The 11,298-nt window shown below is 49.5% G+C and overlaps 1 non-coding gene across 1 annotated transcript; it reads left to right on the forward strand.

Annotated features, from left to right (window-relative positions):
* Nucleotides 1–558: 558 nt before the first annotated feature.
* On the forward strand, nucleotides 559–631 carry trnak-cuu (transfer RNA lysine (anticodon CUU)). The gene has a single exon. It is a non-coding gene; the product is annotated as a tRNA-Lys (tRNA).
* Nucleotides 632–11,298: the final 10,667 nt, after the last annotated feature.

Here is an 11,298-nt window from a genome sequence, read left to right on the forward strand (position 1 = left end):
GGCTACAGTGACATTCACAAATGTTGAAAGACAGAAATACAGATAGATAGGGATAGATAGATAGATAGATGGATGGATGGATAAATATTCCTTCAGTCAGCGTGAGAAGCCTTTTACGATTGCTTAGAAAACGAACTTGCTGCTGCAGTTTTTCAAGTCCTCAAGTGCAGGTGAGGTCTCAGAGCATATGGCTTTCTGTTACGCAACGCAAAGGAATCTAAAAGTCATAGCAGAGAATGGTTTCGATCCATCGACCTCTGGGTTATGGGCCCAGCACACTTCCGCTGCGCCACTCTGCTCACTTGCGGGAGCCGGCCTTCACGCAAAAGTGCGAATGATGTGCTCACGTCGAGCAGGCGCTCGTAGTTCGGCATGAACTGCAGCCTGTAACCCTCCCAAGAACTCTTTGGACCAGAATAGACGATTTGAGCCGAAGCCTCCGGATGGTGAATGCAGGCACGGAAGTCGGAAAGTATCGGACGCCCGTGCGTCCGTCAAGTGGCCGCATTTCCCCTTGCAGACTCCGGCGGGCTGTCTTGCTCTGCGGCCCCCGCAGTGGCCCGGCTAGCTCAGTCGGTAGAGCATGAGACTCTTAATCTCAGGGTCGTGTGTTCGAGCCCCACGTTGGGCGCCTCCTTCTGCTTGTTGCCTTTCTTTATGGTAAGGAAGTGTAGAGTGGCGAAGGGGACGGTAAAAGCCTGCTGGTTCAGGAAGCAGGCTGATGTGTGCACTTGTTGTCAGTTGAGACCAACGACTGTCAATGCTAGCTTCTCCCAGAGCTGTGATTTGCCTCGTCCTAGCCTTTCGCAAGGGCACGAGTTTGCAGGCTACAGTGACATTCACAAATGTTGAAAGACAGAAATACAGATAGATAGATAGATGGATGGATGGATGGATAAATATTCCTTCAGTCAGCGTGAGAAGCCTTTTACGATTGCTTAGATAACGAACTTGCTGCTGCAGTTTTTCAAGTCCTCAAGTGCAGGTGAGGTCTCTGAGAGCATATGGCTTTCTGTTACGCAACGCAAAGGAATCTAAAAGTCATAGCAGAGAATGGTTTCGATCCATCGACCTCTGGGTTATGTCTTCTATCATGGCATGCCCAAATTGTGTAGGAACTGTGGGGCCCTGGGTCATTTTGCCGCAGCCTGCAGTGTTATTAAGTGCAAGGTCTGCGGCGGAGAACATCTGACCAGGGCCTGCAAGCAGGAGAGGGCCTGCAACCTGTGCAGTGGGGGAGGGCACCTTTTTAGGAATTGTCCCTCCTCCTATGCAAATAGGGCGTGGGCCCTCGGGGGTAGTGGAGAGACAGAAAATCAAGTGGAGGCTCCTCCAAAGGAGATACCCCTAGACAGGGGTAGAGAGGAAACAGTCCTCAGGAGTCTCATAGGCTTCCTCTCCGACTCTGGGTCGGAAGTGGAGGCAGAGGGGGAGTGGCGGGACAGTTGTGGCGGGGAAGAGGCGAAGGACAGAGAAGAGAAGCATGGGTGGGGGGGGGTGCGAAGAGCAAGAGGATTAATTCTGCTAGCTCTCCCCCCCCCACCAGCTCCCCCCCCGCTGCAGAGACCTCTCCCTCTCAGTTTTATACACCCCACTCCGAGTCCGGAGCGGAGAGTTGTTTGCCTTCAACACTCCCCCTAGTGGGCAGCCTGGTGTAAGACGGGCCCCAAAATAGTAATATCCCTCCAGCCCCATGACCGAGACTCTTTCAGGGGAGGGGTCAGGTATGCCCTCCCGGCAGTAGTGGGAGAGCCGCAGGTCCTCAGGAGAGGAGAGTCAGCGCCAATGTCTTCTGCCAAGAAGACCTCAGGGCCGCAATGGCGGAGTCACTGGCGCTGGGGGAGGAGGCCTGCGGCAGCAGACAGCCGGGAAGGGAGAGACCACCCCCTCCCCCACCATTAGTTAAAAGAACGACTAGCGGGGTCTATCCAGTCCTCTCCTCAGTCGCACACAAGGCCTCTGCCCTGCCATCTGTTCGTCGGGCCTCGGCTACAAGGGAACCAGGGAGAACCTCCAGCACCACAGGCCCTGAGCCCAGTGGAGTTTCGCCAGCCTTACCGGGTGGCGGGAGCCAAGCCCCCCACATAGACTTCCTAAAGGATCAAGCGGTGAGGCAAATGGTTGAAATGATGAGTGTGAGCGCTAAGCTAGGTGAGGGAGAAGAGAGAAGTGGGGAAGAGGAGGGGTTCTTTACATGATTGTTACGGAGCGGGTAATTGCCCTCACTGCCATTATGGTCTTAACTATTATATCTATAAACGTGAGGAGCATTGCTGAGGTGAAAAAGAGGGCCGATGTTTTAAACTCTCTGGCTGGTATGAAAGCAGACATTATCTGTTTGCAGGAGTGTGGCATCCCGATCCAAGAAGAATATAAAGATCTCCGGGACACTTGGACCCTGGGCGAATCCTTCTGGTCGGGGTCCAACGTGTCCCGAGCGGATGGGATTGCCGTACTCATGAAAAACCAATTTATATCTGTTAAAAAATTTAGGGTTATTGAGGCGGGCAGGTTGGCCAGGCACAACTTTAAATACAAGGGGGCTGTATTGAGGCTGGTCAACGTCTATGCCCCCACCAGCCAGACAGAGAGAGTCCTCTTTCTCCCTCAGCTACGCCCGCTCCTGATTGGCACCTTACCAGTTATCATTTCAGGTGATTTCAACTGTGCTCTGAGGGATGTAGACTGGAGTAAGCCCCGCAACGATAGATCCAGCAGGGACCTCACTGCGTTCGTGGAGGACTTTGAACTCTGCGACACCGGTTGGGACCTGGTCCCCTTGTTCACCTGGGTGAGTTCTTCTGGCTCCTCCTTCTCCAGGATAGATCTTGTCCTCCTCAGTAAGCCACTGGAGAGGACCGCCATGTCTTCGGAGGCAGTCTTCTTTTCAGACCACAGGCTCCTGACGACAGAGGTGCTCATCCCGAGCACACGGGAGTCGGGGCCTGGGGTCTGGAAGCTCAACACCTCTCTGCTCGATGACCCTCGTGTTATTAAGACCTTTAGCAGACACCTCGAGGAGTGGAGGACCCTGAGGGACCTTTTTCATTCTCCCATAGATTGGTGGGAGATGGTGAAGAAAAGGACCAAGGGCTACTTAATTCAGCTGGGGAAATGGAAAGCTCGCGAGAGGCGGGCGAGATATTCCCATCTAAACGCCCGCCTCCAGCGCCTGAGTCTTTTACAGCTCAGAGGCTTCGACCTAGCTGAGGAGGTGGCCCGGGTCAAACTGAGTCTCTCCGCCCTCTATTGGGAGCAGCAAGAAAAGATCAAGGTCCTTTCCAGGGTCCGCATCATGGAGGACGATGAGAAGTGCAGCCGCTTCTTCTTCAAGAAAACGAAGGAGAGGCGGCCTGCAATGTCCTCCATGATCGACTCCTTGGTGCAGGAGGTGGAGGGCAGAGAGGCTGTTGAGACAGTGGTGCGGGACTTCTACAGGGAGTTGTACGTTCAGAAGGTGGTGGATCAAAATCTGATCCATCACTTTCTCTCCCTGTTGGAGTCCCGCAACGAGGGGGACGAGGAGGCAGAGGAGGATCCAGAGTTCACCACCACTGAACTCTCTCAGGTGATAAAGAGTCTTAACTCTGGAAGGACACTGGGTCCCGATGGGATCCCTGCTGAATTCTATAAGATCTTTTGGGAGGTGCTTAAGGAAGATCTGGCTCAGGTCTTGGGGTCGGTGCACAGAGAGAGTAGACTGGCCCCTTCTATGAAGAGGAGTATCCTCTCTCTTCTTCATAAGAAGGGAGATCCAAAGGATCTGAGGAACTGGTGGCCGGTCAGCCTCCTGTGCACTGACTACAAGATACTGGCCAAAGCACTGACGCTCCGTCTGCAGCGGCCACTCCCTCAAGTCGTGGGTCCCGACCAGGTCTGCGGTGCCCGGGGGAGATCGGCGGCCGACAGCGCCATGCTGCTCAGGGATGTCGTGCCCTACTCGAACGAGAGAGGGCTTCCCCTGGTCCTAATCAGCCTGGACCAGGAGAAAGCCTTCGACAGAGTGGGCCACGAATACCTGCAGCTCGTTATGGAGAGGATGGGTCTCGCTCTTGGCCTGAGGAAGTGGGTTAAGATCATCAACAGCGGCCTAAGCAGCAGGGTCCTTGTGAACCACCACCTGACCAAACCATTTCCGGTCAGGTTGGGGGTCCGACAGGGTTGTCCCCTGTCGGCCCTGCTGTACGTCCTCTGTCTGGAGCCGTTCATGCAGGCGATCCGCCGGGACGTCCGGGTGACAGGTTTCCATCTCCCGGGTTCCGGCGGAGAGCAACTGAAAGTCCTGGCCTATATGGACGACGTGGCCGTGGTTTGCACGGACGCGCTGTCCGTGGCCAGGGTTGAGGAACTGGTGGACGGCTTCTGCAGAGCGACGGGGGCCGCTGTCAATAGGGCCAATAGCGAGGTCTACCTCTCCAGGGCATGGCCTGTCGGCCGGGGCCCGCCGATTGTATTCCCTGTGAAGCCGTCCATCAAGGTTCTGGGGATCACGATCGACGGGACCAACACGGGTGCCCGGAGCTGGGAGGAGGCCTTATCCAAGGTCCAAAGGAAGATCCTTGGCTGGACCACAAGGACCTTGACGATGGCTGGTAAGGTGCAGGTCGTAAAGGCCATCCTCTTCCCGATACTCCTCTACGTAGGAATGATCTTCCCCCCAGACAAGGTCGTTGCAAAACTAGTGACCAGAATTATATTTTATAGGTTTGTCTGGGGGAGCAAAATGGAGAGGCTGAAAAGAGTGCAAATAGTGAAGGGTACCCTGGATGGAGGCAGGGGGGTCCCGGATGTTGTGCGGCTGATAAAGGCGCAGGGGCTGGCCTACGTGGTCAAGAACATCCAGGCTGCTGGCAAGAAAGTGAGTTTTATGAACCGCTTTTATTTTGCCAGCAGCCTGAGACCTTTCGGCCTCTGCGCCATGGATAACACCAGACCGCACTCGTGGGATCCCCCACCATTCTACAGGGCGCTCCGAGCCTTTGCGCTCGAAGTAGGCCTCCATAAAGTCGTGCTGGCCTCCTGGGATTATAAGACCATCTGTAGCCAGATGAGATCTACCCAGGAGACCAGCCGGATAGAAGATTTCCCTCCCGAAACCTTCCGGTTTATCTGGGCTAACACTACGCACGTTTGCCTCACAAATACGCAGAAAGAAGTCTCCTGGATGGCTGTGAGTCGGTGACTCCGGTTGGAGGAAAGGTTTAGATGGGTCTGCAGAAAACGCTTGCTGGCTACAAAGAGGTTCCGCATAACAGGGTTGCCTAGAAGATCACAGGAGGCTGGTAGGCAGCAACGAATGGCAGAGGGACACCTGTTGGAGGAAAGGGTTAGATGGGTCTGCGGGAATGCACTGTCGGTTGCTCAGAGGCCCTGCAAGGGAAGCGGTAGAGCATCTCCGAGGACGGGCAAGGAGGAGAAGGAGGGCAACATGAAAACAAGTCTCGTTGCACTATCACACATTTCAAATTCCAAGTCACAGTGCAATTCGAACATAATACGCTCCACAAATGTCAATCTACACAAGTGTATACAACATATGAAGTCCCACTTCCTGGACTGCAAAAACTGAATGCACATAAGATGCAAGGTGTGGGGGGGAACTGAAAGGAGCCACATGGGACTGCAGGGAGCGTTGCAGGGGAAACAGGGATGTAACATACGGTGCAGCGGGCAGGACTGGAAGTAGCTGCATGGGGCTGCAGGGAGTGCTGCGGGGAAGAAAGATGTGGCCATGTGGTGGACGGAGGGGGCACAAGTCGCAAAGGGCTGTAAATTAGCATACTTGTCACTGTGTAATTAACAATTTTGTCATAGTATGAATTTGAACAAAATTAGAATGGACCGTCTGGAAAGGGATACTTGTACTTTAATTGTACTGTCATTTCCCATGATAACTAGCCAGACTCAGCAGGATATTCATGCTAACTAGCTATCGGCATGATGCAAAAACAACATCATTAAAATGCCATAAAAGTGGCAATAAGGATCCTATAGCTCTCTGCCTCTGCTTACCTTATCCATTGCTAATGTAAGTGTCTTGGAGACATGAAAATCAGTTCAAAATGCTGTAACAATCACAGATCCATCAACATTATGTGAAGTTGTGTTTTTGTGGTACATACTATTGGAATGAATGTATGATACATTTATTTGGCTTTACATGCTGAATAGATGTGACAGAGCAACACAAGATGAGAAGGAAGGGGGATATATTAAGTTTCTTTATGAAGAAAAGTAGTTTTTTTCCCCCCAAAAAAACAAAAAAAGTAGTTGTTATATATATAAAGTGGTCAATATATTATATTGTACCCTGGTGGAGGGGTTCCTGGCTGATTGCAGCATTTCCTCGACATTTGCAGGCAGCCCCAGAGACATCAGGCGGTGCCTTTCAGGGGCCAAACCCACAGTTGCAGCTGTGCTGGCTTGGGATGCCATAACAGCCCTTCTGCTTGGCTCAGCAAGTCCTGTCGAAGCAGAAGCTGCCATGGATCTGTGCTGATCATCTGCGCCAGCGTCGCGAACCACAATTGTCTCGGACCCTGGGAGGCGATCAAGGAGGACTTGAGCTCCTTCCTGGCGAATCCTCTCCAGTGTCAGTGGAAAAAGTGGCAATGGGGGGGAAGGCATACAGCAGTTCCTGCGGCCATGGGTGAACAAAGGTGTCCACACCCAGGGGGCCACCTCCTGTCTCCAGGGAGAATCACAGAGGACAGTGGATTGTTGCTTATGTAGCAAAGAGGTTGACCCAAGCTCGTCCCAGCCTATTCCAGATCTGCTCCACCACCTGAGGATTCAGTCTCCACTCTGAGCTGTGCGGACCTCCCCTGGAGAGAATTTCTGCTGCTGTATTGGACACGCTCAGCAGGTGTATTCCCTGTATGGAGCGGGGATTGACTTGCGCCCACAGGAGAAGTCTACATGCCACACAGTCTTGGCCTCCCTGGTGGTTGATGTAGGCCACCACCAACGTGTTGTCCATCTGAACCAGGATTTGTTTGTCTGCCAGACCATGGCGAAAGTGGTGCAGCACCAGTCGCACTGCTTGCTGCTCCAGTCGCACTGCTTGCTGCTCCTGAACATTGATGTGTGCGGCCGACCAGATACCGCTCCACACTCCTTGGACTCCCATCTCATTTCAGACAGTGCCCCAGCCGGTCCCGGAGGCATCTGTGGTGATGACTTCCCATCTGTGCAGGAATCCGAGGGGGGAGCTGAGGCTTGTTCCGATTTCTCCACCAGGACAGTGCCTGCCAGCTGTTTATTGTGACAATTTCACATTAACTATAAAGGTTGTGACTACTTGTTTAATAAAGGAATATTTTGCAATTATAGCTGTAATTGACCAAACAATATGTTTTTTTAATTTATTTTTAATACATTTTCTTTCAATCACCAGTTTAGCAATGTGAGCTGCAATGAAAATGCCTTACATTAGCATCCTTGTGGCAATGTTTCACGGTCACAACAGCAAAATACAAAATGTATAAGACCTATCTAGCTAGCTAATTTATACAATCTACTTGACTAATTGTGGTGGGGTAGCCAGTAATGGAGGCTTGGAGACAGACCACAGGTAAACAAAACCAAGACTTTATTAAATCAACAAAATAAACAGGCACAAGGGCCAACAAAGACGTTCCACAAAACAAGTAAACAAAAAGACACGGGCTGGTCAAAGGACTTCACCATGCCACAAAATTAGCAAAACAGCAAGCCCCAAGAAAACCACACACTGACCACTGGGCAGGTTTCCTCCCACACCCAACTCTTCATTCCTTGTTCTCAAATGGAGAAGCTGAGGCCTCCTTATATAGCAGGTGGCTGGGGTTGATTGACCTTAATTGATCAATCACCCCAGCCACCTGCAGTCCATGCACAGGCAGGGAGGGACAATTAACCCCCTCCATGCCACACTAATTGATTGGCTTTTCCTCTCCAAACCACACTCAGACTGCCGTTCTGTGTTCGGAAACATAACTGTGAGTTCGAGTTCCAGCGAGTATGGAATAGATAGCAATAGTTGTCTGTGTATGTATTCATGTGTTTGTTGTGATCCTCTTTCCTTTTCTGTCATATTGTAATTCTGAAACACTCTGATCAAGGTAATTAAAAACTCAGTAATTATGACTATGAAAAGTAATTAAAAGTCATTATTTTTCCACATCCTTAACCACCTTACTTCTGCTTCATTGCTCTCCATGAAATATGTCCTCCTGGACTGAAGACAGTCCAGATGCCATATATTTTCAAAAAACATGATATTGCAGTTTGTCAAATCTACTAACATACCAACATTACATGTCAACAAATTAATTTGTATTTTGAAACATATCGACAAATACTCTACCATAAACTAAAAGTTGAGTTCCCATACACTTGTTGGCTACCCACCAAAGTGGGTGGTAAAATTGACAGATTGACAGATCTCTGTGGAAGGACTGAGGCCAGCTCCGATTGAGACTCCCAAGTATCGCTTTTTTCTCTCGTGTTTGCTAGTTTAGTTAAGAGTTACATTGATTGTTTACATGGTTACTTGTTTAGCTAAGAATTATATATCATGCACCTGTATTGTAGTAATGGCAGCGACTGTCTGTTAGTTAATTAGCAACTTACGTTGCACACTCAGAAGTGGTTACATTGTAGGCTTTTATTATTTAGCATTTATTTAGCATTGCTGCGAGCTATTGTTCAGTGTAACTGCGTGTGTCTGGCATGGTCTTTGTCTGTATTCAGATATAAAGCGCTCATTAATTGTGCTTTTAGTATTCATGCATGGGAGGGATTGCCATCCTGACAGCTGTGTCATTCAACGCAACGCAGGTGTGCACTGTCCTAATTAATTACAGGTGAAGTATTTAACAGCCCCCTGGGCCTCTGTCCTATCAGTCAGCGCCAGCAGCCTTCACTGCCTCCTTCTGAAGGGCCCCCCCCATGCCAAAGGGCAGGGACTCTAGCTGGAGAACTCCAGGGAGATGCCGCACACCAACAGCAAGAAGCCATGCCGATTACCGTCCTGCTCTCTCCGTCTTCTCGGCATGCACCTGCTAATTTAATGTCATCTATCTGCCTCTCCCCTCCTCCTCCCTCCCATTTAATCCACTCTCTAAAGGCCTGTGGAACTGCCACTCTGCTTCCAACAAGGCCGACTTCATCTCCGCCTTCACCTCCCACCACTCTTTGGATTTCCTCGCTCTCACCGAGACATGGATGTCCCGGGACAACTCAACCCTCCTGCTGCCTTATCCTCACTATTTGTCCTGTCCCACTCCCCTAATCTTACCGAGTGGGGAGGAGGAACAGGGCTCCTGCTCTCCCCTTCTCTGTCCCCCCCTTTCTCTCCTCTATCACGACCAACAGCTTTGAATTCCACGCAGTGGAACTCACCTCTCCCTCTCCCTCTCACCTCTTCCCTCTAGTTCTCTACCGCCCCACCGGTCCACTCACCTCCTTCTTGGATGAACTGGACTTCCTTCTCTCCTCCCTCCCCTCACTGTTGTAGCATTATGTTGGGTGTATTTTGATAAGAGCATTTTGGCTCTGAGCTGAAGCACTGATCTAAAGAAGACCTCTCCCCCCCCAAAGTTATCAGATTTCCTTAGCTCATCAGCTTGGAACTGGTTTGCATCAAAGTGACAGTTTTGGGGAGGATGGCACCGAGAAGAGGCCAAATAGTTTGGAATCCTGCTATGAGATGTCTGGAGAAGGGGGCCTGTAGGTGATAAAAACTCTTTGAAGTGGACGAGAGCCGAAATCCTGACATAGAGCTACGAACCCAAGCCAACCGGCATTTCCAAAAGATGGCATGGATTGACATCAGTCATAAATCAAGCCCCCCTCCAATAGGACACTGGGGGCTGAAACCGAAATCCAATCTCAAGAACTCAGGAACCAATCACCTATTGATCTGACAGACTATAAGGAACAGCGGACAGTCAGTCTCTCTCTGTCTCTCTCACCTGAACCAGTAACTCGCTGCCACAGCTCAACCTGTAGCTCTGTTGCCAGAACCGGAACCAGAAACCAACTAAGTCTTTTCCGGCAACAGAACAGTTAAACTGGGAGAAGGAGATTGAGCCGTACGAAGAATTCTTTTAAAGGACTTTATTAAATAAAGAACTTTACAGACTGCGCTGCCCGCCTGTGCCCACCTGATCAGTGGAGTTTTACAGCTGGACAATTGACTAAGTCGACTGTATACGAAAGTGTCAGTCATTTAAATAGCTATTTGAGTCTTAAGAAACTTGACCCTTGGAACAAACAGGGCCCTGCTTTCCTCAAAGACTTTGTCTTCAAATAAATACGGTGACAGACCCTGCTTGCCAAGAAGATTTTGTGCACAACCTTGGAGCCTTCAAACCAGTGGAAAATCTGTTTGGAAACGACTCTACTTTCGCGAAACCCCAACTTCCAGGGGCATCGACTGAGTGGAAGTTCTTGGACAAAGCCGAACCGGACTGCCTTTGTTCCAAACCACACGGACCTCGTGTCGTGTGCTGTTATCTGAGCCCGAAGCCAGAGAGGCCTCTCTGCGACGAAGTTCAGATAAGTTTAACAGTTTGGAGTTTGTGATTCATGACATTTGAGAAATCAATTAGAAATGTTAATCTGTGATTCATAACTCTAGAATGTGTTGCATTAAACTGTTTTGTTGATAATTTTAGAAATAAAATCTGTCAACGCCGAGAAATATCTTCTCATTCCTGTTTAACTGTTTAGTCTGAAATTGACACAAGTTAATAGACATTAGATTATTGGTGGCCCTGCCTATCCTTAATCATTGAATAATAATCAGTTAAGGGAAATTGTGGTAACAAGTAATGATAGGATCTTTCTTGGCACCTAAACGTAAATGAGACTGATATATATATATATAACGAGAAGTTACCTGACATAAATACTAACCTGCGTAGTTATTTAATGTCTGACTAATAATACTAACGAGAGACTCACCGTCGTCTTACTAACCGGTATTGTAGTCAATGTGTTTATAACCTTTTTTGTTTAACGATTTGTGTTATCATATGCGATCCCATGGTCTTTGATTTGTTGGTCTAGAGTTTAATTTTAATTAGTTTTTCCCTTTTGTATAATTAGTGTAGTGCTACATTTAGTCTTTGTTTTGAATACATTTGACAATTTATATCTTTGGAATTGGTGTCTGCGTCCAATTATTACAGAAATTGAGTTCTACAAGATTCCAGGATTCGTGATAAGGTGATACCATAAATTCACTTCTTTAATTGAAATTTATAAGTGTACCTTACGCTACACTGGGGAAGGAGACGGAGGCTCACATCT

The sequence above is a fragment of the Amia ocellicauda genome, chromosome 12 (genome assembly GCF_036373705.1).
Source record: "Amia ocellicauda isolate fAmiCal2 chromosome 12, fAmiCal2.hap1, whole genome shotgun sequence".
NCBI lineage: Eukaryota > Metazoa > Chordata > Actinopteri > Amiiformes > Amiidae > Amia > Amia ocellicauda.